Source organism: Pan troglodytes, chromosome 21 (genome assembly GCF_028858775.2).
Source record: "Pan troglodytes isolate AG18354 chromosome 21, NHGRI_mPanTro3-v2.0_pri, whole genome shotgun sequence".
Lineage (NCBI taxonomy): Eukaryota > Metazoa > Chordata > Mammalia > Primates > Hominidae > Pan > Pan troglodytes.
The window spans coordinates 44,693,321-44,719,956 of record NC_072419.2 but is presented as its reverse complement, the minus strand read 5'-3'; the positions used below and the strand labels follow the sequence as shown (position 1 = coordinate 44,719,956).

The following is a 26,636-nucleotide window of genomic DNA, read 5'->3' as shown; positions in this document are numbered from 1 at the left end:
TATAGATACAGAGCATACGAATTGTGCATTGAAGGAAGGGTATAATTTTGATGGAGGTAAGAAAATTGAGGTGATAAGACTGAGGGTAAAAAGGGGCAGATGAGGCGGGGCGCAGTGGCTCACGCCTGTAATCCCAGCACTTTGGGAGGCCGAGATGGGCAGATCACGAGGTCAGGAGATCAAGACCATCCTAACACGGTGAAACCCCGTCTCTACTAAAAATACAAAAAAAAATTAGACGGGCGTGGTGGCACACGCCTGTAGTCCCAGCTACTCAGGAGGCTGAGGCAGGAGAACGGTGTGAACCTGGGAGGCGGAGCTTGCAGTGAGCCAAGATTGCGCCACTGCACTCCAGCCTGGGCGACAGAGCAAGACTCCGTCTCAAAAAAAAAAAGGGGGGGGGGGGGTGGGGGTGGTTGCAGATAAAAGAGAGAACAAAATACATAGAAGAGCCAAGTGTGATGGCTCATGCCTGTAATCCCAGCACTGTGGGAGGCCGACGCAGGTGAAATCACCTGAGGTCAGGAGTTCAAGACCAGGCTGACCAACATGGTGAAACCCCATCTCTACTAAAAATACAAAAACTAGCAGGGCGTGGTGGTGTGCGCCTGTAATCCCAGCTACTCAGGAGGCTGAAGCAGAGGAATCGCTTGAACCCAGGAGGCGGAGGTTGCAATGAGCCAAGATCACGCCACTGCACTACAGCCTGGGTGACAGAGCGAGACTCCGTCTCAAAAAAAAAAAAAAAAAAAAAAAGAAAGAAAAGAAAATACATAAAAGAAAGGAAACTTGCTTCAGGTAGCAAAAAAAAAAAAAAGCACTAGAAACTGAAAACCCAGAGCCAAAGGAAAGAAAGCTATATGTAGAAGGTGGTAAGGTTTCAAAGGTAAGCAGTGACCAATTTTGAAGGACTCTGAATGTTAGGATTGAATATTTGTAATTAATTCAGTAAAACTGGAGGCAGAAAATGAGCAAAAGTTTAACCTTATCTTAGCCGGGCATGGTGGCACACACCTGTAATCCCAGCTATTCGGGAACCTGAGGCATGATAATCGTTTGAACCCAGGAGGTGGAGGATGTAGTGAGCCAAAATCGCACCACTGCACTCCAGCCTGAGCAACAGAAGAAGACCCTGTCTCAAACAAAAAAAAAAGAAGAAAGTTTAACCTTACCACAGGCATGACACATTGGGAACTAAATTTCCATTAAAGTAATTTGATGGAAGTGTCCAAGATACACTGAAGGGATAGTAGAAGAGCAAACTCCAATGTGGCTACCATATAGGCTAAGGTTGAGGGCGGTCAGGGGGATAACGGGGAGGTTTCAGGCACTGTAGTGAGATATAATGATATAACTGTCAAGTTAGATGATTAAGGACTTCAACTGCTATATTAGGGATCCTGAGTCCCCTCCCCAGGTGGCTGTCTGCTATCAACCTGAGCTGCTAGCAGAGAAACCTCTACCTTCAATGCTCCAGAAGTAAATATAATGGGAAGAAGGGGAAGAAGTCAACAGTGCTCCCCTGCAGATCCCTTAATTTCCTTCCAAACTCTATATGTACTCATTTTCTAGGTATTCTCTCTGGAGGTTGTGTGTGCTGGGTAACAGCTTATGGCTTGTAAGCACCACCGCAAAATAACATGCAAGTTTGGTCTAAATGACAAATTACCAAAATAATCAATACAATGGTGGACACTCTAAGACCATAGCCTGACATTAATTACATCAATTGATTCAAACAATATTTATTACATGCCTTCCATGCAACAAGCACAGAAAATAAACAACATCCCTGTTCCCAAGGAGCTTCAAGTCTCATTACAAAAAACAATTCTTTAAAACTTTGTAAAGTACATCCAGACATCAGTTATTTCATTAAACAAACATTAAACACCAGCTACATGTCAAATTTGTCCTAGGATTTAGGACAAATCCTAATATAAACAAAACACAATGGCTGCCCAAGAGAAAGTTTCATAGTGAGGAAGACAAGAGAAATCAAAGATGACACCATGGTACAGTAGTATTCAATATGGTAACTGATGAGTTATGACAGCAGCATAATACAACAAAACAAACTACTTGAGGCTGGATGTGGTGGCTCACATCTGTAACCCCAGCACTTTGGGAGGCCGAGGCGGGTGGATCACTTGAGGTCAGGAGTTTGAGACCAACCTGGCCAATATGGCGAAGCCTCATCTCTACTAAAAATACAAAAATTGGCCGGGTGCAGTGGCTCATGCCTGTAATCCCAGGACTTTGGGAGGCCGAGGTAGGCAGATCACCTGAGGTCGGGAGTTCGAGACCAGCCTGACCAACATGGAGAAACCCTGTCTCTACTAAAAATACAAAATTAGCTGGGCGTGGTGGCGCATGTCTGTAATCCCAGCTACTCAGGAGGCTGAGGGAGGAGAATCACTTGAACCCAGGAGGTGGAGGCTGCGGTGAGCCGAGGTGGCGTCATTGCACTCCAGCCTGAACAACAAGAGCGAAACTCTGTCTCAAAAATAAAAAATAAAATAAAATAAATAATAATAAAAATAAAAAAATTAGCCGGGTGTGGTGGCGGCTGCCTGTAATCCCAGCTACTCAGGAGGCAGAGGCAGGAGAATTGCTTGAACCTGGGAGGCGAAGGTTGCAGTGAGCTGAGATCACGCCACTGCACTCTAGCCTGGGTGACAGAGCGAGACTCCGTCTCAAAAAAAAGAAAAACTACTTGAGATCTTGCTTGAGCACAATGTACCTTTGCATAATTTATCATTTTCAAAGAGCTTTTACATGTTACTTCATTTTATTCCAATAACAACCCTAGAAGGTTAGGTAAGACAGACGTCACTAACCACTAGGTAAGGAAACAAAGTAAAGCTATGACTTGCTCAGGATCACATCAAGTAACAGCAGATCTGGGACAAGAAACTCCACCTCTTGCCTCAAAGTGCAATGCTACTTCCCTTTGTCCTGACTCCATACCTCACCATATGACTTTGGATAAGTCAACTGGCATTTCTCTTTTTGAGACAAGGTCTCACTCTGTCGCCCAGGCTACAGTGCAGTGGCACGATCTCGGCTCACAGCAGCCTCTGCCTCCCAGGCTTAAGTAATCCTCCCACTCAGCCTCCCAAGTAACAGACCACAAGTGTGTGTCACCATGCTCCGCTAATTTTTAGAAAAGTTTTTATAGAGACAAAGTCTCATTATGCTGTCCAGGCTGGCCTCAAACTCCTGGGCTCAAGCAATCCTCCCACCTCGGCCTCCCAAAGTGTTGGGTTTACAAGTCAGCCACCGCACTCGGCGACCTGGCATTTCTTTGTCATAGTTTCCTCATCTGTAAAACAGGGAGAATACCTACAGTGCCTATCTAGAGTGACCTGGGAGAAGGATCAAATAAAGCAACCTAAGTTGACATACTTTGAAATGTACCAATGGAAGGTACACATTATAAGACATGCCTATTTCTCTTGGGAAAAATAGGATACAGGGTGCTAAAACACTGAGCAAATAAATAAACTGTGCTTTTTTAAAGTGCACCAAATTCATCCATATAACCTCATGACTCATATTTCTGTTGCAGTCCCATTGACCCCATAAGGCAAACATCAATAAAGCTGGCAAAAAAGGAATGTATTCACCTATGTACCAGATGCTATTAGAGATCCTATCAAACACCTGAATTACAGGAAACAAAGACAGGTTCTGCCTGCATCTCTCCCAAAACATGGAAAATGGTAGTTTTTGGTAAGCTACCCAAAGAACGTTTGAATACCCTGTCTGCCCCCTACCAGCACCACCACAGTTCTCATCTTTTATGCCTGAGACCTTCTCTGAGGCATAAAACAGACCTCTGTCCAATACAGCAGCTATTTCATGTAACTATTTAAATTTTAAAAACTTTTAATTTTAATAGTTTTAAGTTTAAACTATTTGAGTCAAACATCACTTCCTTGGTTACACTAGTCATTTTAAGTGCTTACAAGTCACATGTGGCCAGTGGCTACCATATTAGAGCAAGTAAGATTTAGTTCCATGATTGCAGAAAATTCTATCTGACAGAGCTGCTTCAGATACTACGCTATTATTTTATTATAACTTTGATTAGACTCCTTGAGGACAGGGGCCGTGTCTTATTTATCTTTGTATTCCCAGTTTATATAGCTAAGTGCATTTCACACACCAAGTACTCACTATCCTCAACTGTACCAGGGTGTGAAAGCGATATGCGTTCAGTAAAAACCGTACTCTGATTATCCACATAACCATTGTTTTTCACTTTCAGTACAATATTCAATCAATTACATGAAATATTCAACACTTTATTATAAAATAGGCTTTGTGCTAGACAATTTTGCTCAACTGTACGCTAATGTAAATGTTCTGAGCATGTTTAAGGTAGATGAGGCTAAGCTATTCTGTTCAGTAGGTATATTAAATGCATTTTTGGCTTACAATCTTCTCAACTTTGATAGGTTTATTGGGAAGTAATCCCATCATAAGTCGAGGGGCCTCCAGATATCTAATTGAGTTTCTCAAACATAGCAGATCACTCTCTCCCTTTCCCTATCCCATGCACACACAGACATGCAAACACAACACAACAATACACAAGACAACCTTTCTCATGGGGAAGGGGTCGGGGGTGAAAGGGGACACCGTCCAGAGGAAGGAGGCCCGCTTTCTAGTCCTGGAGGTGCTAGAAGCTAACCATGTAGCCTTGACCAAGTTACTTTCCGCATCTATAAAAAGTTAGAATGAAACTCCATGCACCTTAATTTTAAAACTTAAATCATCTCGCACCAAAGAAAATCAACTATTCTGCCCAAAAAGTCTTTGCACATGTCAGGAAACACACCTGCTAACACTGATGAGTACCTCATATTAAACAGAATCCATTTCTAGGTCCCAAGCTATCATGATTAGAGTCACTTTTGTTCTCTGAGCATGTGGAATTTTTCACCTTTACTTTGGGGCACAACTACAGAGTTAAACCTTCAGCCTTAAAGATTGAGTTTCTTCCATGTGCTAAAGCAAGAACTGGATACTGTGTCCATATCTGATTAGACACACAAGGACAAGTTTCTTGAGTATCTGAATTTAACATAAGTTGTCCCATCAGTTTCTATTAGTGCTAAGCCTAAAAACTGACCAAATAATACAAAATGGAACCAAGAAAATTTTTCTATAACAATCCTTATAAAGAATATTTTCTGGGCTGGGGACGGTGGCTAATGCCTGTAATCCCAGCACTTTGGGAGGACTAGGCAGGCAGATCACTTAAGGTCAGCAGTTCGACATGAACCTGGCCAACATGGCGAAACCCCCTCTCAACTAAAAATACAAAAAAATTAGCCAAGTGTGGTGGTGGGTGCCTGTAGTCCCAGCTACTCAGGAGGCTGAGGCAGGAGAATCGTTTGAACCCAGGAGGCGGAGGTTGTAGTGAGCTGAGATTGTGCCACTGCACTCCAGCCTGGGGGACAGAGCAAGACTGCATCTCAAAAAAAAAAAAAGAAAAAAAAATATTTTATGAAATGTGTTTTTAATTCAGTCTACATACTTTGTCATGTTTAACTGCTATACAAAAAAAAAACTTTATTGTCCAAAAACCTCCTCATAATGACCTTCACACACATATTCACTAACTTTTGCAAATCCTTACACGGTTTTAAGACCAACCAAGAACAAATCCAATCTGAATTATTGGTCTGCCTTCCTTTAAACTTGTAAATATGGCAAATGGAGCAATGGCAGTTCAGGCATTCTGCAATAAATATGTGCTAAATTTGTCAATTCCTGTGACAACATGATTTTACTCTTCATTAAGTACTTAACGTCATCTCTCCTGGTGAACAGGACCAAACATTACCAATGGTAATCCCATCTGCTTGTATTTACCAAATACCAACAAGGCAGTGGCATTTAGTGGATGACAACTAAACACTTTTTTGGACAATGAAGTAGGGAACACATGCAAAGGTCTAACAGTAATAAAAAGACTTTCCCTACAGACATGATTGCGTCTGATTGTGATAGAATCAGACATTAAAAATCAAACAATGTTGATTGCACATGGTTAGTTACACAGTGCCTTGCAATTGGTAAGAACTCAATGTGTGTGTTCAACTGCTGGACAAATCACTGAACATAACTAGAATACTCACTCCTAAGCAAAAAGAACAAAACTCTATAAGCTGGGAACTACCAAACATGTTTTACAAAAATGGAAAAAGAGAACAATCTGTTCGCAACATGATCTATCTATGACATAAAAGGACCCAAACATTCCACTGAGTAAAAGCTTTGTGAGTCTGTATGTCAAAGCACTGGAAGGAATACAGAGATGAAGAAAACATAGTCCCTGCCCTAAAGCTTCTCATAATCTAGAAGTAGGGATAGAACTACAACTCAGAAAAATAACTGATAAGTTTCACTACGATGTTCCTAAAGAGCAAATTGGAAGGACTCAAGGTGGGTAGGGGTCAGGGACAGAGGTATCTTGAAGGGAATGCTTAAAGCTAATGCAGCCAGAGACAGGAAGAAAAGGGTATGTAGGCCTGGCACGGTGGCTCGCATCTGTAATCCCACCACTATGGCAGACCATAGTGGGTGGACTGCTTCAGCCCAGGAGCTTGAGACCAGCCTGGGCAACATGAAGAAACCCCATCTCTACAAAAAAAATTCAAAAATTAGCCAAGCGTGGTAGTCCCAGCTACTTGGGAGGCTGAGGTGGGAGGACTGCTTGAGCTCAGGAGGCGGAAGTTGCAGTGAGCCAAGATCATGCCACTGCATTCCAGCCTGGGCAACAGAGCAAGACTCTGTCTAAAAAAAAGAAAGAAAAGAAAAGGGTGTGTATATGTATATAGGAGAGAGCAGAAGTGTGTGCGTTTGGGTGGGATGGCCAGAACGTTCAGAGGATGGTCTAGGCAGACTTCCAGCATATGTAAAAACGACCCAGAGGTTAGAGACGCTACACCTATAAGTACTGTATATTTAGGAAAATTGCAAATGAGCAGTTTGCATAAAATGCATACATCTTAAATGTTCCAGATGACTCAGAATCCCTGCAGAGAATTCCATCCCTAACAGTCTTTCACAAGGTGTAGTGGTCAGTGAACCTAAAGATCTCTGCGGGTGGAACCTGCAAGTTTAACAAGCTCCCAGACAATTCTCCTGCACACTTAAGCTGGAGAAAGAGAGATGCTTTTTGAGATGCAGAATTATCAAATTACATGCGGTTCCCAAACTTTGCTGCAGGCTGGAATCACTTGGGCATCTTTTAAAAAAAAATATATTGAAGTCTGGCTTTCAACTCCAGACATTCTGATTGTTTTGGTCTGGGATGCCACATGGGCATCAGAAACCTTTACAATTTCCCCCAGGTGATTCTACAGTGTAGCAAATTTGGAGAGCCACTGCCCTAATTGTTAAGCACTTGGGTAGGATGCTCCGGTTCAAATTACTAGCTATGTGACCTTGGGTAATTAAGTCACCCAACCACCCAGGGACTCAGTTGCCTCGTCAGTAAAATGGGGACAACAATCCTACCTCACAGGGTTGCTGTGAAGTTAGACGTGGAGAACGTAATGGCCTGGCATGATGCCTGGCGGATAAGAAGCGCTTAATGGGGGTTAGCTGTTTACTCCCATCATCAACTCTTCCTCATCAAAGTGTCACTGTGCAATGGGCAGCATCGTCCCCACTGGGCGGCAGCAATTCGCCTAACCTTTCTGCTGGACCAAATTCTTTGCGGGAGTTGTCTCGCTCCGCTCCAGACCCGCCCCCTCCCCCCAGGTTGCCAGGAGAGAGCCTCGCCTGGCCGGGGTAGCTCCCAAGGATTAGACCGGGTTTACACAGACTCGACAGCAGCCGCCCACTCCAGGGCCAAGCTTTCCCCGCCCCCGTGGGTCTCCCAAAAATTTGCAGATGAGCTTCCAAAGGCCGGGCCCCTGGAGCACCCAGAGCCGAGAAACAAGCCTCAGCCGTCCCTTGACCGCCGGGAGGGGAAGAGAGGGAAGGAGAGGGGAGGGTCCGGCCGCGGCGGGGCCGGCTGCCCGGTTACCTGAGGCGACGGGCGGGGCCCGCATCGCCGGGGCGGGCGCCGCCGCCGGCCGTCCTCGGCCTTCCGCCTCACGCGACCCGCGCCATAGGGCTGGCGCTTTCACCGCCCTGCCCGGCCGTCCTCAGGCGGTCCGTCAGTCCACCCGTCAGCGACTCTCCCAGGGCGCCAAGGGACGACGAAGGCCACTCGAGCCAGCCGGCTGGGATCTACTCAGGCAACTTCCGACTGCCAGGGGCGGCGGCGTCAAATAACTCCCCAGCCAAGTGGGCCACTGCGCGTGCGCGGTGCGCCTAATCAGCGCTTTCTACGGGGCTGAACCGGTGGCGTCAAATAATTCCCGAGACACAGAGCCGGAAGCTGCGCCTGCGCAGCTATCCCAGATCGCCGCGCGGGACGCATTCCGTTCCTCCCTTTCCGGATCAAGTGGAGAGGGAGGAGTGAAGTGACGGATGCACCTACCTCATCGCGGCACAGAGGAGGCGCTCTACCTGCGTCCTTAGGAATCTTACGGCATCCACTCTACCTGCTTTCGGTGCAGACGGATAAGGGGCTTCTCTGCAAGATTCTGGCTCCCACCTAGGTTCTAGGAATTTCTCCCATCCCACCATTACAGCACTCTTCCTCTGAAATGATGCCCTTTGCTCGCCGCCGTCTTATTACACGGGCACAGCATTAATTATGAACAGTGCTCTATTCCAGGCCCGGTGTGGGTTACAAAGGTGAATCGAACATAAGATTTAGAGCCTCTCATTAAAGAGCTGAATCTGATCGAGATAAGACAGTAGTAATAATACTAAGAGATACTACTTCGAGCACCTGCAATGCGCCAGACATTTTGTAAACAGTACCACTTTCAATAATTTGCTTTCACTTCAACGAAGAAAATAATACCATTGGAGAGGTACAGCTTAAGTGCTTTGAGAATCTAAAGGAGGAAACTTGGACTGAGAAAGAAGAGGAGGGAGGGATGGTGGAATTCTTCACGGAGGACCTGGCCTTGAGACTGACCTTGGGTATTGAGAGAGGGAGGAGGGGCCAGGGTGTTGAGCAGAGGTGAAGGCACGGTTGTCTGAAAAGCAGAAGGGAGCAAAGAAGATTCTGACTCCTCACCTCAGTTAGAAGAGACTAGGGAGGAATGAGTGATAAGGGAACTAGTATCCTCACAGAAAGGGTAAAACTGAAGAGTGTTTCCTCAAGACCACACCTCACCCCCCAGAAAAATAGCTACAGGAAGGAAGAGGGAAAAGGAGGGTAAGAATGTGCTAGGACAGGAACGAGGCTATGTCCAGGACACTGGATCCAAGCAATACATTTCAATTAAACACAGTGTGGCAAATTATGTAGTTGGCTAACTCAAGATCTATTTCAACCACTCCCTTGCCTTTCTATACTACAGGGGCTGAAAAGCAAAGCACACAGCTCTCAACTTTCTTTGCTGCTAAGGGTGGCAGTGAGACAAAGTCCTGGCCACTGAGATGTAGGCAGAAGTATCAAAGGAGACCTTCCCTTCCTTCTTCCCTTGGAGAAGTTTGTGTCCTTCACTTTTCCCCTGCTTCATGCTTGGAACTGGGTAACACCTGGGAGCACAGCAGCCTAGAGGCCATGAGGAGGGCTGTGCTGAGGAAGGTGGAGCAGAAAGACAGGAGCCTGTTTGTTTAAGTCATACTCAAGCAGCTACACAAACCCTGTACTACCTTCCTGTCTTATCGGGATGAGGGATCTTATATATACCAGAGTTTGTTGAGTTTTATGTTACTTGCAACCAGATGCATTCTAACACAATTAATACTGAACCCCTGTAACAGACAAGGGAGGGGTGACTAACTGGAAGAACAACGGGTGTTGGGAATTGGAAAAGTGACAGGCACAGAGGATGGGAAAGCTGTCCAAAAGCCCTTGGGGAGATGATGAAAATACAGCTATCACCCTTCTAGTGGTTTCAATTCATTCCTGAAATTCTGCTTCTAAGTGGAAAGCTGTTAAATTTTTCCCATTAATTAAAATGGGCAAAATTGTGTTCAATTCCAGCCTAAGGCACCTAAATATTTTTAACAGAAAAAATATATTGATGCAACAGAAAATTATACAAACAAATAATTTTGCTTAAAATATGGTTTTTACATAACATGTAAGGCAGTAAGACTTACTGCTCTGGACAGAAAGACAAGATTTAATATTAGGTGCAAGTTGGTGGAGGAGAGATGCAAGTGAGTGGTTCTCTAAATGATGGTTTGTTTTTTTAAGACACAGGGCCTCGCTATGTTGCCCAGGCTGGCTTCAAACTCCCAGGCCCAAGCGATCCACCTGCCTCAGCCTCCCAAGTAGCTGGAACCAAAGGCACACATCACTGTGCCTGGCATAAAAGATATGTTTTTTCTGCACTCTTTGCTTATTTTTTAAAACTTTTGAAGGCTTCACTTAAACAAACATAAAAATAAAACACACATACGCACATATACCTCGAGGGAAAATTAAAGACTAAACATTAGAACACTTTGAAACATTTGAGAAAAGCACACATGTGCAATAAACTTAAGAGACACATGAGATGCTAGACATAGTAAAACATTTTGGATCTCCAAACATAGTGCACAATTCAAATTTGTTCCACGGCATGATCTCTAACTAGAAACATCGACTAAACTGGGGAATGTCTTCATCTGAACTGTAATATCAAAATATCATTTTGTATAGTGTGTTTGGAAAGGCACAGAATTGGAAAAAAGAGGAGCAGCGGTATAAGCTTTTGTGACAGACTTTTTTCCAAAGATCACTACACCAGTCTGTTTTGTTTTATTTACCCTGAAAGCATCATTCTGGGAGATGCCATACCAATCTATATGACCCATCCCATGGTTCTCCTTATGATGTAACCGACACTCCTCCCACTGAGAAGTGGGATTGATGTTCCTTCTCCTTGAGTCTGGCTGAGTCTGTGACCATTCCAACCAATAGGGCAAAAGTGATGCTATGTGATTTCTGGGGCTAGGTCATAAAGAAGACACAGCTTCTACCTGGCTTGCTCCCTATCACAATGCTCACTCTGGGACCCCAGCCACCATGTTGGGAGGAAGCCCAAGCCACATAAGGAAAACATGAAGAGGTGTTCCAGCTACCAGCCCTAGCTAAGTTTCTGGTGACAGTCAGCATCAATAGCCAGACATATGAGTGAGGAAGCCTTCAGATGATTCCAGCCCCCAGGCTTCAAGCCTCCACCCCAACCTGACACCAAGCTGAGCAGGGACAAACTAACCCTATTGAGAGCAGCCCATAAGAGATGTGGATCCATGAAAAATATTGAGCAGTCCATATAGCAGATTCATGAGTAAAATAAACATTGTCATTTACCCCAACCACTAAGTTTTGGGTTAAATTGTATACAGTCACAGTAATTGGAACACTTTTCAAGAACTATAATTGAGAAAAGTTTGTAAATGAACAGCTGTATGTGAGATACGTCTGTGGCCATTTTTTTCTTGTTTTATTTTTCCTTCTTTTTTAATTGTGCAGTACCAGCTTGGGGTAGAAATAGTTGGTCAGACCCATTGCTGTTTTCCTGAACCTAAAACAATACTTATGGTGTTAAGTGCTCAATGAACATGTGTTGGGTGGATGGATGGATGGATGGATGGATGGATGAGGGGACGGATAGAAACTTCATTGGCTCAGTGCTGAACCCACCTTCTTGCTCCTACTGTTAATTCTTAGTGGATAGTATCCAGTGGTTGATGGTAGTAACACCATTAGATTCAGGCAAGTGAGGCCCCTTGTGCCAGACTCTGTGCCTTAAGAGGGTCCTGCACTTTGGACTGTATTCCTCAAAAGTTTGTAAGTGCCCTTCTGGGGCTAGCAATGCCATTTAGGAAGGGTGTCTCTGTCTAGACCAGATCCCATGTGACTCTTGTTGACCACAATTTTCTACCTTGAAATTTTCTAAGTCTCTCTCCAGTGGTTGGGACTAGCTAGGGTGAGTGGTGCCATCTAGGTAGGGCAACCGAGCTCCAGACCAAGTCCTTTCCCTGTGGGTCCCATTTGCTGTTTCTCCTCTTCAGGGTGCTCTCCAACCCTCTCTCTTACCCCTACCCATCTCTCACACATATGTAGGGTCAACCAGATGCCCTGAGAAGCTCCAGAATTCATGTTTATGGAGTCGTCATGGCCAGATCTGGTTCTGAGAGCAGCCTTGCAAGCAGCTCACTCCTGCTGCCTGGTGTAGAATTTCTTTCACTAGATTATATGAGATTAGGCTGTCAGAAATGGTGTTGACATGCTTTCACTCACTTGGACACAGCACGAGTTCAAGGATCTGGGTTCTGCAAATGCTTGTGCTTGAGCTGCCTGAGTGGATATATGCCTTGGCTTATACCTCTGTCTTCAGACCAGAGTACCACCTCTGGCTTATTGCAGCCAGGGTGATCTTGGGGAGGGGGATACGTGTGGCAGGCATCCTTTACCTGTGCACCCCTTCCCCAGCTGACTCCAGGGCAGTCACCTCACCGCTTTGGCAGACTCCGGATCAGCTGTCAGTCTGTCCTCCAGGATTGGCCATGCCTATCTCCTCTGTCTTAGTCTGCTCAGGTTGCTATAACAAAATACTACAGCCTGGGTACCACAGTCTAAACAACAGATGTTTATTTCCCACAGCTCTGGAGGCTGGGAGGTCCAAGATCAAGGTGCTGGCCTATTTGGTTCCTGGTGAGGGCCCTCTTCCCCACTTGCCTTCTTGCTATGTCCTCATATTTTGGAGAGAGGAAGCTTTGGTGTCTCTTCTGCTTCTTATAAAGGCATTAAACCCGGCTGGGCGCAGTGGCTCACGCCTGTAATCCCAGTACTTTGGGAGGCCCAGGCGGGCAGATCATTTGAGGTCAGGAGTCCGAGACCAGCCTGGCCAACAGGCAAAACCCTGTCTCTATTAAAAATACAAAAATTAGGCCGGGAGCGGTGGCTCACGCTTGTAATCCCAGCACTTTGGGAGGCCGAGGCGGGCGGATGACGAGATCAGGAGATGGAGACCATCCTGGCTGACACAGTGAAACCCCATCTCTATTAAAAAATACAAAAAAATTAGCTGGGCGTGGTGGTGGATGCCTGTAGTCCAAGCTACTCGGGAGGCTGGGGCAGGAGAATGACGTGAACCCAGGAGGCGGAGCTTGCAGTGAGCCGAGATCGCGCTACTGCACTCCAGCCTGGGCGACAGAGCGAGACTCTGTCTCAAAAAACAAAAAAACAAAACAAAAATTAGCCAGGCATGGGGGCGCATGCCTGTAATCCCAGCTACTCGGGAGGCTGAGACAGGAGAATCGCTTGAACCTGGGAGGCGGAGGTTGCAGTGAGCCGAGATTGTGCCACTACACTCCAGCCTGGGCGATAGAGGTAGCAAGACTCCATCTCAAATAAACAAACAAACAAACAAACAAACAAACCTATCATGGGGGTTCCACCCTCACGACCTTATCTAAACCTAATTACCTCCCAAAGCTGCACTTCCTAATACCATCACATTGGAGGTTAGGGCTTCGGCATATGAATTTGGGGCCGGGAGGTGGGGGGAACACATATTCAGTCCATAACATCCACCAAGGATTTTTGAGATGTTGCTCCCCAACACCAACATACACCTCCTATTGATGTACTTTCACGCCTCCAGTTGAGACATTATTCTCTCACCGGTCTTAAGCCATGGAGAATAAGAGATGGAAGTATCCTGCTTAAATGAGCTTGCTCTTCTCACTCTGCTCACAGGCCTCTTGCTGTGCTCCCTGCTAATGGTGGCATGTGGAAGGCAGGGGTGCAGTCATCATTGAAAGCAACCACATTATAGGAATGCAGCGATTTGGGCCTCAAGAGGTCAAGATACAGTTGTAAGAGGCGCTGTCCTACATTGAAGAAAAAAATTCCCAGTGGTAAATTTAACATGACCAGAAAATAAATTATCATGCACATTTTCCTGCATAATCTTGACAACATTTATATTTGTAGTTCTCATCAGTAAGGCACAGTAACTATCTTTGAGAACAAGTCAGCCACCCATGGATGATATAGCATCGTACATAATGATATATCCAGCATTAAATAAATGTATTAGGGAATTGCAAAAGCAAGATCTTCAGTAGTAACAGGTTCCAAACAATGTACCATTTTTTGTGATGAGAATATAAGAGTAAGCAGGAATGGCACATTTTACATTAAATAAACAAACAGAAAAAAGATGAAGAGATGGTTCCTGGACTAGAACAGAAAGAGACAGGGGCCACACCAAAAATCTTGGTCCTGGGCCTTGCACACTCCAGGACTGCCTTGGCTGGTGTCCTGCGCTTCCCCCTATAGTCTCCTCAAGCTCCTTTGAGCCCACTTCCTCCACTCTTGAGAACACTATTTTCCAAGTAGTCCTGATTGTCAGCCTGAGCCCTCACTGGGCCCTCACTTGTACCCCAGAACACCCCCTCCAGTAGAAAAGGCCCAATTTACACACACACTTCTCCTTCTTGGAGGGAGCATACCTGCTGTTTTATTTTTAATGCCAGAAAATACATTTAGGGACCAAAAAATAACAGCAAGCCACCGATAATGGATTGTTTTCTGAATACTGTGTGCAAAGGCTGCCATACATGTTTATTTTGAGAGCTCAGCATGCCATCCTGTTTGCTGGAATCCCTCATTAGGTAGGCCAGTGTCACAGATGGGAAAGTCAACCTGGATAAGCAAAATACCCGCAGTGCCTCATCCAACAGCCAAAACCCAGTGGAATTCCACAATAACTGGCCATTTGGGGCAAGATAAGGAAAAGACTCAGGCTTTTAGCCAGAATGTGTTGGTGACAGAAACCTAACTTATGCTAAAAAGAAATAAATAAAGAGTAATATTGATTGGAAAGCTTACATAATCAAATGAGGGGGAGGGCAGAGATCAAGTCAGACTTGCAAGACAACACCAGGAACTGGAATTCCATTGAGACTCCCCGTCCTGTTTCTCTGCCTCTCTCCATCTATGGACTTCTAATTTTACACTCACTTAGCTTTGTTGCATATGTGAGGAATGCATCCCAGGTTTACCTTAGAACAAATCCCCATCCATCTTCCACTGAGGGTAGGCAGAACTGCCACCCCTGCACAACTGCCACATATGGCTGTGCAGGTTGTGTACTGCACAACTCATGGGAGCACCACTCACCTATGGTTGAGAAGTAGAAATGCTAGGGATGCTTGGCTGAGCCAATGCCACTGAAAACGCTTAATTTAAAGGAAAGAAAATGATAGGTTTTCCTAGAACCAAAGGTAGTCCTTGGTGAGCCCATTCCAAGAGAGTTCAAGGAATCCCACCCTGGCCCATAATGATTGGCCTCCCTAGTCAAGCTTTCAGGGAATAATGCAAAGGCATTGGCTCTGCAAAGCTTTATATCCCCAGGCTGAATTCACATCAAGCAGAAGACAGTTAAAACTGAGACAGCAGAGCCCATATAGGGCCTGTTAGAGATGGAGAGAGGTTTACAAGGTAAATGGGGCCTTCTGAAAAAGGTAGCACACGTGGCAACACCTATGACACAGGACCCGACAAACCTTAAAGTTACTTAGATATTTGCCAGGGAAAATGGTCATAATTATATTCCTGTGTGATTTGTTTCACTATAGAAAAGCTGTCTGACCCGGGCACGGTGGCTCACGCCTGTAATCCCAGCACTTTGGGAGGCCGAGGCAGGCAGATCGCTTGAGGCCAGGAGTTTGAGACCAGCCTGCCCAACATGGTGAAACCCCGTCTCTACTAAAAATACAAAAATTAGTTGGGCATGGTGGCAACTGGCTGTAATCCCAGCTACTCGGGAGGCTGAGGCATGAGAATCACTTGAACCAGGGAGGTAGAGGTTGCAGTGAGCTGAGATCACACCACTGCACTCCAGCCTGGGCGACAGAGCGAGACTCTGTCTCAAAGAAAAAAAAAAAGAAAAGAAAAGAAAAAGAAAAGCTGTCTGTCTTGGATTTGGCAGGGACAGTATTTTTTCTTTTTTGAGACAGGGTTTCACTCTGTCACCCAGACTGGAGTGCAGCGGTGCAATCTTGGCTCACTGCAATCTGAACCTCCCGGGCTCAAGCAATCCTCCCACCTCAGCCTCCCAAGTAGCTGCAAATACAGGTACAGGCACCACAATGCCCGGCTTTCTTTTTTTTTTTTTTTTTTGAGACAGAGTCTTGCTCTGTTGCCCAGGCTGGATGCAGTGGCCTGATTTTGGCTCACTGAAACCTTCGCCTCCTGGGTTCAAGCTATTCTCCTGCCTCAGCTTCCTGGGTAGCTGGAAGTACAGGTGTGTGCCACCATGTCCAGCTAATGTTTTGTATTTTTAGTAGAGATGGGGTTTCACCATGCTGGCCAGGCTGGTCTCGAACTGCTGACCTCGTGATCTGCCCACCTCAGCCTCCCAAAGTTCTGGGATTACAGGTGTGAGCCACTGTGCCTGGCCTTTTTGTATTTTTTCTAGAGATGGGATCTCAGTATGCTGCTTAGCTGGTCTTGAACTCCTGAGCTCAAGCCATCAGCCTGCCTTGGCCTCCCAAAGTGCTGGGATTACAGGTGTGCACCACCACACACAGCCGGCATATATATATATATATATATGTGTGTGTGTGTATATATATATATATATGTGTGTATATATAGATATATATGTGTATATATATATAAAAAACAGTATATATGTAGATGTAACAGTATATATATGTATATGTAACAGTATATATATATAAAACAGTATATACATAACAGCATATATATAACAGTATTTATATAACTATATATAACAGTATATATATAAAATATATATAAGAGTATATATATAAAATATACAGATATAACAGTATATATACATAAAATATACAGATATAACAGTATATATACATAAAAAATATATAACAGTATATATACATAAAATATATATAACAGTATATATACATAAAATATATATAACAGTATATATACATAAACATATATATAACAGTATATATACATAAATATATATAACAGTATATAAACTATATATATAACAGTATACATATATAAACTATATATATAACAGTATATATAAACTATATATAACAGTTTATATATATAAACTATATATAACAGTTTATATATATAAACTATATATACAACAGTATATAAACTATATATATAACAGTATATATAGATAAACTATATATATAACTATATATATAAATTATATATATAACAGTATATATATAAACTACATATATAACAGTATATATATATAAACTATATATATAACAGTATATATATATAAACTATATGTATAACAGTATATATAAACTATATATATAACAGTATATATATAAACTATATATATAACAGCATATATATATAAACTATATATATAACAGTATATATATAAACTATATATAACTGTATATATAAACTATATACATAACAGTATATATATAAACTATATATATAACAGTATATATATAAACTATATAACAGTATATATATAAACTATATATAACAGTATATATATAAACTATATAACAGTATATATATAAACTATATATAACAGAATATATATAAACTATATATATAACAGTATATATATAAACTATATATATAACAGTATATATATAAACTATATATAACAGTATATATAATATATATAAAAGTATATATATAAAATATATATAACTATATATAAAATATGTATATAACAGTATATATATAAAATATATATAACAGTATAAATATAAAAAATATATATAACAGTATATATATAAAAAATATATATAACTATATATATATAACAGTATATATATTATATATAACAGTATATATATAAAAAACTGTATATATATAAAACTATATATATATAAAACAGTATATATATAAAACAGTATATATATAAATAACAGTATATATATATACTGCCCAGCCCATTTATTCCTGATACTGATGTGCTGGTATTTTTTTATATATATATTATATATAATATATTTTATATATTTTATATATATATTTATATATATTATATATAATATATATTATATATAATGTATATATTATATATAATATGTATTATATATAATATGTATTATATAATATATATTATATATAAAATATATAATATATAATATATATTTTATATATAAAATATATATATATTTATATATATAAATGTTAAAACCCTTGCCCCAAACAAAACAGGCTGGGTGCAGTTGCTCACGCCTGTAATCCCAACACTTTGGGAGGCCGAAGTAGGTCTAACACTTGAGCCCAGGAATTCAAGATCAGCCTAGGCAACATGGTGAAACCCTTCGCTGGGCATGGTGGCATGTGCCTGTGATCCCAGCTACTTGGGAGGCTGAAGCGGGAGGATTGCTGAGTGGAGGTTGAGGCTGCAGTGAGTTGTGATTGCACCACTGCACTCCAGCCTCGGCGACAGAGGAGACTCTGTCTCAAAATCAGCCAACCAAAAAAAGAAAAAAAATAGAAAAAAAAACACAGTCTCTCTAGCAGATCTCAATAAAACATGACTTAAAACCTGATTTCCTTCAGCACCTCCAATGGAAATGGAACATATTTCACAAAGGTAAGGTGGGAAAAGATCTCATTCCTTTTCTTTGTGGAATAAAATATAATCTGTTCTGTGTCTGCATTGTACTGCACTAGTGGCTCATTCAATCTCAGTAGTTACTGGGGCTCTGATTCCCTCGGAGTGCTGCAAAAATCCTGGAGAAATGCCAAAGACACCGGGGAGAACTCTCTGAACTTCCGTCTAACCTGTGTAATGAGTCACACACTCCCTTACTGGTGGGAAATTCTTTCCCAATGAAAGCATTTGAGGCTATAAATTTCTCCTGTGTACTGTTTTAGCTATACATCATACAAGTTTTGATAATAGAGTATTTTCATTATCCTTCAGGTCTGAGTATTTTTAACATTTGTTTTGTTTTTATTTAGACTTTACATTGTAGTGACATATTGCAGTCGTCATCTTTCCTTTTTTTTTTTTTTTTTTTTTGAGATAGAGTCTTGCTCTGTTGCCCAGGCTAGAGTGCAGTGGCAAGATCTCAGCTTACTGCAACCTGCACCTCCCGGGTTCAAGTGATTCTCCCGCCTCAGCCTCCTGAGGAGCTGGGACTACAGGCACGCGCCACCACGCCTGGCAGATTTTTATAATTTTAGTAGAGACAGGGTTTTACCATGTTGGCCAGGCTGGTCTCAAACTCCTGACCTCAGGTGATCCACCCGACTCAGCCTCCCAAAGTGCTGGCATTAAAGGCGTGAGCCACCACGCCCAGCCCATTTATTCCTGATACTGATGTGCTGGTATTAATATTTGAGACTTGCTTTGCAGCATCAAAGTTACCACATTCTATGCTGTAGATGATATTTGTAAATATTGTAAATATGCAAACAATATTAATACATACCCCAAAGGTGCTTGAGAAAAATATATACATTCTCTCAGTGTGGGTAAAGATTTCTAAATATATATTTTTAAAATATCTATTAAAATCAAACCTATGTTCCAAATATTACGGTACGAAAAGGGAAAAATAAGAATTTCACAGCAAAGAAGTCTGGCAGTCACCACCTTAACCAAGTGATCAAGGTTAATGTCACTGATCATGAGTCACATTGATATAATGTACCCCCCATATGATGTGATGAGAAGGGCATTTCACCTCTGGCGTATTCTTCCCAGAAACCCGTAGCCTCCAGTCTAATCATGAGAAAATGTTAGGAACACCTAAATTGAGGGGCGGGTGTAGTGGCTCATGCCTGTAATCCCAGCACTTTGGAAGGCCAAGGTGGGAAGATCCCCTGAGGCCAGGAGTATGAGACCACCCTGGCCAACATGGTGAAACCCCGTCTCTATTAAAAATACAAAAATTAGGCCGGGTGAGGTGGCTCACACCTGCAGTCTTAGCACTTGGGAGGCCGAGGCGGGTGGATCACCTGAGGTCAGGAGTTCGAGAACAACCTGGCCAACATGTGAAGCCCCATCTTTACTAAAAATACAAAAATTAGCCAGGTATGGTGGCGCACGTCTGTAATCCCAGCTACCCAGGAGGCTGAGACAGGAGAATCACTGGAACTCAGGAGGCAGAGGCTGCAGTGAGCTGAGATCCCGCCACTGCACTCCAGTCTGCATGACAGAGGGAGACTCCATCTCAAAAAAACAAAACAAAATACAAAAATTAGCCAGGCATGGTGGCACGCACCTGTAGTCTCAGCTACTCGGCAGGCTAAAGCATGAGTATTGTTTGAACCTGAGAAATGGAGGCTGCAGTGAACTGAGATTGTGCCACTGCACACCAGTCTGGGCAACAGAGCAAGACTCCATCTCAAAAAAAAGAAAAAGAAAAAGAAAAATCCAAATTGAGAGACATTCTACAAAATATCTTACCAACACTTTAAAACTGTCAAGGTCATGAAAAACAAAGGAAGACTGAGAAACCATTCCAGATGGAGGAGATTAAGGATACATAACTAAATGTAATGTGCTATTCTGTATGGCAGACAAAATGGACATCAATGGGAAAACTGGCGAAATCCAGATAGAGTCTGTGGTTCAGTTAATGGTAATGTACCAGTGTTAATTCCTTAGTTTTGACAAATGTGTCATGGTTACATAAGATGCTAATATTAGGGGAAGCTGGGTGAAGGGCATATGGGAACTCTATGTACCAGGTTTTAAATTTTTCTGTGAATCTGAAGTTATTCCAAAATAAAAGTTTTATGTTAAAAAAAAATAGCTGCTCATGGCAGGGCGTGGTGGCTCATGCCTGTAATCTCAGCACTTTGGGAGGCCAAGGCTAGCGGATCACGAGTTCGGGAGTTTGAGACCACTCTGGTGAAACATGGCGAAACCCCGTCTCTACTAAAAATACAAAAATTAGCCAGGTGTGGTGGTACACGCCTGTAATCTCAGCTACTCGGGAGGCTGAGGCAGGAGAATCGCTTGAACCCGGGAAGTGGAGGTTGCAGTGAATGGAGATTGCACCACTGCAATCCAGCCTGGGTAACAGAGCAAGACTCCGTCTTAAAAAAACAAACATCAATCTGTTTAATCTTCACCACATCCCTCTATAGGAGGTCACTGAGGCGCACAGAGTTTAAAACTTGTCATCAAAGTCACCCAGTTAAGTTGGACCAGATCTGTGACTCCAAAGCCAGTGCTCACACCACGCCGGGCTGCATGCCAGCCACACCAACCACCGTTGAGCTCCTCCCTGCATCCTCCACGCAGCTTTTGGATGTGGACCACTCTCCTCCTTTGCTCAGTTAAGTCTACTTCCCTGACTCCCAAGAGGTCAGGTGCCCTATTTACTCTTGCAGCACCTTTCCCTCTTCCTCTGTAGAATTTCTCACAGTTTTTAACAATTTATGCATCTTGTTTATCTTGATGAAATTATGAGCTAACAAATGTCTGTTTTCACTGGTGTGCATTCACAGTGCTTAGCACAGAGGCCAGCACTTAGTAAACAGGTAGTGACTGACTGAATAACAAACGCTGGGTACACTAAAGTTAACTCCAGTAGGATCTGTGTTAGAGAAGCACACCCAGGACTCGGTGTCTTGCCTCCAGAAGGCTCTGGAACATGAGGCAGGATTCCATCAGGCATGCCTGATATATACCTCGCCCTGCTCTGCCAAGATGGAGGAGAGGGGATACCAGAGAATGGGGGATCCAAGCTGGAGCAGCTTCATTAAGCCCCCACAAGATGCAGCAGCCTTCCTGTAAAGGAGGCATCCTTGAACTCCTTATTGTCTAAATCTATGATGTCCAGTAAGATAGCTACTCGCCATATGTGGCTACTGAGCACTCTAAATGTGGCTAGTCTAAACTGAGATGTGCTGTATGTATAAAATATATACCAGATTTCAAAGATTTCATTTGGGGAAAAATCTTATTAATAATTTTTAATATTGGCTGGGCAAGGTAGCTCATGCCTGTAATCTCAGCACTTTGGGAGGCCAAGGCGGGTGGATCATTTGAGGCCAGGAGTTCGAGACCCGCCTGGCAAACATGGCAAAACCCCATCTCTACTAAAAATACAGAAATTAGGGTAAGGTGGCACATGCCTGTAATACCAGCTACTTGGGAAACTGAGGTGGGAGGATCACTTGAACCCAGGAGGCAGAGGTTGCAGTGAGCCAAGATCACACCACTGCACTCCAGCCTGGGTGACAGAGCGAGACTCTGTCTCAAAATAATAATAATGATAATTTTTAATATTAATTACGTGTTGAAATAACAACATTCTTTGATGTAATGGGCTAAATGAAATATATAAATATTACCAAAATTTATTTCACCTGCTTCTTTTTATTTAATGAGGTTACTATGAAATTTTATATATGTGGCTCACATTATTTTTTTAACTGGACAGCATTGTCCTATACTATAAGCTCCTTCATTTGCTTTGTTCAGACCCAAATGCCCATCTGAGAGCAAGGCCCAGCACATAGTGATTGTTCCATAAGTATCTGGAGTGTGAATTCATATAACTTATCATCTATACACGTTTATGCGATCCTCTTGAGGGCAACAACTTTCTTGTTCATCATGGTATCTCTATTCCCAGCACAGTGCCTAATAAATATCTTTTGGATGGACAAATGAACCTTCATTCTGTCCAGTTCTTCATTCTCCTGGCTCAATTCTGCCGTGGAATCTCCCACCCACTGTGTCACAGGGACTCTGGTGCCAGGCAACAGTTTCCTGGTAGGATCGTGGCTCTTCTTGATGCTAATCCTGGTTACTGGGCCACATTGGTGATACCCTTCTCAAGTTTCCTCAAGTTCTGTGGGTCTGGGATGACTCTTGCTTCAGACACAACAGTAGTGGGAAGGACACTTGATATTTTGGTGTTGGCTAAAACATGGCTATTGTCCCTGTACATGTCAGGTTCATAAGTTCAATCTGCAAAACCACTGATTTAGATGAGGACTATTTCAGCAACTCTAAATAATAGGCAATAATTTGAAGCAGATGGAACAAATAGTAAAATATCCTAATTTCCAGTTTTCTAGTACAAACAAGCATCTGACAAGCTTGGTATGCTTATGCTATTTATGAAATCAGTCAGCCTGAAACATTTTTCACTATTTAATACAGCAGGAAATGGAAAACTAGCTGAGCCACTCATTAGGTGTGAGATAGGTCTCTTCCATTTCTTTGAGCCTTGGTTTCCTTATTTGTAAAATGGAAAATAATTAAATCTACCTCACTGGGTTGTTGTGAAGATTAAGTGAGGTAATTATACATACAGGCTTAATACAGTGCGTGGGACTTAACAGAATTTCAATCAATGGTAGCAGTGACTAACACCAACCCCGCTGGGATGTCTGCAAATTAGCAAACAAGAAAGAAGAAAGTATTCACGGTGCCTTACCAGATGAGCCTGTCATAATGACATTTTATATTTGTTCTTCATTTTAATTATCAACAACCTATATGTGCTCATCAAATAAAAACAGCAGACATTTATCAAGCACTCCGTGCAAGGCAGTTACTATGTTACGCATTTAACATGCATCATCTTCATCATTGCTATTTGGGGTAAGTGCTATGTTGATGGTCAAATTAGACAGCCAGAAGCTGAGGGTCAGGGAGGCAAAATAATGTGCTCCAGGCCCCATAGCAATTAAGTGACAGCATCAGGTTTTCGTGTGTTTTTGTTTGTTTGTTTGAGACAGGGTCTCACTGTATTGCCCAGGTTGGTCTCAAACTCCTGGACTCAAGTGATCCTTCCACCTCAGCCTCCTGGGTAGCTGGGAGTCCAAGTACGAGCCACCTTGCCCAGCCACATCAGATTCTTAGTGACTTCACCAGGCCCACCTATTATCAGTCGTACCCACAGAGGCAGAGGGGCCTGCATGAGTCATTTCTGGCACACACTATCAAGGCATCTGCTGGTCTCATTCCTCATTCCTAAATGTTGACTGAGCACCTTCCACCCGTCAGGCATTATGTTGGTATGCTTTTTGACTATAATGAGAAAAGATTCATTTTGCTCCCTTTAGTAATGGAAGTAGTGAATGTAAGTGCTCTCAAAAAAAAAGAGGCCATGTGTGGTGGCTCATGCTTGTAACACCACCACTTTGGGAGGCCAATTTGGGAGGATCACTTGAGATCAGGATTTCGAGACCAGCCAGGGAAACAATGTAAAACCCCATCTCTACAAAAAAATACAAAAACTAGCCCAGCCTGATGGCACACACCTGTAGTACCAGTTACTCATGAGGCTGAGGCAGGAGGATTGCTTGAGCCCAAGAAGTTGAAGCTGTAGTGAGTCCAGATTGCACCACTGCACTCCAGACTGGGCGACAGAGTAAAACCCTGTCTTAAAATAAATAAATAATTAAAAACAGCCTGGGCATGGTGACTCACGCCTGTCATCCCAACACTTTGGGAGGCCGAGGCAGGAGAATCACTTAAAGTCAGGAGTTTGAGACCAGCCTGGCCAACATGACGGGGGTTTAGTAGAAACCCCATCTCTACTAAAATTACAAAAATTAGCTGGGTGTGGTGGTGCACACCTGTAATCCCAGCTACTCGGGAGGCTGAGGCAGAAGAATCACTTGAACCCAGGAGGCAAAGGTTGCAGTGAGCCAAGATCACACCACTGCACTCCAGCCTAGGTGACAGAGCAAGACTGTCTCAAAAAATAAACTAAAAAATTTTTTTAAAAAACGAAGAGGAATCTTGGTCACATAGCCACGCCTTATAAAAATTCAGAAAAAACTGAATCCCCAGGCCTCATGGCAAGTCAGAATACTGCTCACAGTCATGCCTGAAGGAGCACGAACGTGGTTTGGAAACTGAAATTTCATTCTCCACCTGTGAGTTCTAGAAACTTGCAACAAGAGCTCACTTGCAACAGGAGCTCAATGTTCTATGCTCCTAGGCTGCTGTTAAGACTTAATTACTCTGTCTTTTCCTGTTTCTGCAACCAATTACTCAGTCTCTTGACATGCAGAACTCTCCCAGCAGAAACACTGCAGGGCTCAGTGATCACTGCTATGGGTCCTGGACCAAGGTGATGGGTTAGGCCTATCAAGGCTGTCCTTGGGTAACTGAGCTTCCCTAGACCACTGAGCTATGGTTGGAGGTGAGGGGGATGGGGAGCTGACAGGTGCAGAGCTTGGCCTCTAGACACACCCATCCAGGTGCTGACCAGTTAATCCTGGCTTGATTCAGCTGCACCTTCACAACATGGTGAAACGTTCATAATCAGAAGCAGCACTGCAGTGACCTCAGATGCCTGTTGTCTCCCCACTTCACTGAGCCTGGTATCCAAAGGAAAAGCTTCCTTTTTTTTTTTTTTGAGACAGAGTCTCGCTCTGTTGCCCAGGCTGGAGTGCAGTGGGGCGATCTCGGCTCACTGCAAGCTCCGCCTCCCGGGTTCACGCCATTCTCCCGCCTCAGCCTCCTGAGTAGCTGGGACTACAGGCGCCCACCACCACACCCAGCTAATTTTTTGTATTTTTAGTAGAGATGGGGTTTCACCGTGTTAGCTAGGATGGTCTCGATCTCCTGACCTCGTGATCTGCCCGCCTTAGCCTCCCAAAGTGCTGGGATTACAAGCGTGAGCCACCACGCTCGGCCAGGAAAAAGCTTCCTATTGTCCATGGTCCATGCAGTGATGGCGGCTTAAACAGCCTACAGTGAACACCCAGCAGTGAGAGCTCCTCACTTTAGTCAAATCTCACCTTCCTGGGGAGGCCTTCCTGTCTACTCAATTTAAAATGCCACTCCCTCTGCTGGTCCCCAAACTTCCTATCTTGTTTCCCTGCTTTATGACTTTTTTTCCTTAACATTTCTCGAGCATTCTACCTATTTTAGTACTTTGTTTTATGATATGTCCTTGTCCTCCAAAATGTAAGTACAAAGCAGGGATTTGCTCTTTTGCCTGTTTTGTTTACCAGTTCCTAGAATTGTGCCTGCACAGAACTGATACTTGATATGAATGGAAGGAGGGGCGAGGAATCCAGTCTGGGTGGAGGTTCTGCCAGCAAAGGCTTCCTGAAGAAAGTGACACAAGCTGAGTCAGCTGAGCTTGAAGCGGAGGATGCATTCCAGGCACATAGGCCGGGAAAAGAACGTGTTCAGGGACCTTAAGCAGAAGGGTGGCTGAGGCCTAGGGTGCTTGTGTGAGAAAAGGGTGGACAGGCAGGCCACAGGCAGAGTGAGGAGGGCCTCGCTGTCTCCTCGGGAGAATGGGAAGTCTAGGCTAGAGGCTGAGGGTAGGGTCGGGCAAGGGTGGCAGAGGGCAGGAGAAGAAAGACCTAAGAGGCTGGGCCAGCGATGAGGACCATTTACAATTGGAAAGGAAGTTCCAGTGATTGAGAGGAGCTATCCTTCATCGAGCACTTCCTATGTGCCAAGTGCTATGCTAAGAGCTTCTAACGTATTAGTTCACCAACCTTCACATCCAGCCAGCAACCACTAGGATGCATGAAAATAGGGTGATAAATGAGGGAACCCTCCACAAATCAACCAGTCTGGCTTAGTAAGAAAACTTTTATGCCAGGGGGCCAAGCCACGGTAAGTGATCCTATCTCTATAGCTGACACTCTC

General features: G+C 43.4%; 1 protein-coding gene across 16 annotated transcripts in view; it reads right to left on the bottom strand.

Annotated features, from left to right (window-relative positions):
- Positions 1 to 8,323, bottom strand: part of RALGAPB (Ral GTPase activating protein non-catalytic subunit beta) — a 105,781-nt gene extending 97,458 nt beyond the window's left edge. For 5 of the 16 annotated variants that reach the window (XM_054674424.2, XM_054674425.2, XM_009437230.5 and 2 more), the window contains exon 1: positions 8,051 to 8,315. The gene's annotated coding sequence lies outside the window, so the exon portion shown is untranslated. Of the gene's footprint in view, positions 1 to 1,014; positions 1,133 to 8,050 lie in introns of those variants that run through there. The other 11 variants (XM_063802957.1, XM_054674423.2, XM_063802954.1 and 8 more) reach the window with 6 other exon arrangements.
- Positions 8,324 to 26,636: the final 18,313 nt, after the last annotated feature.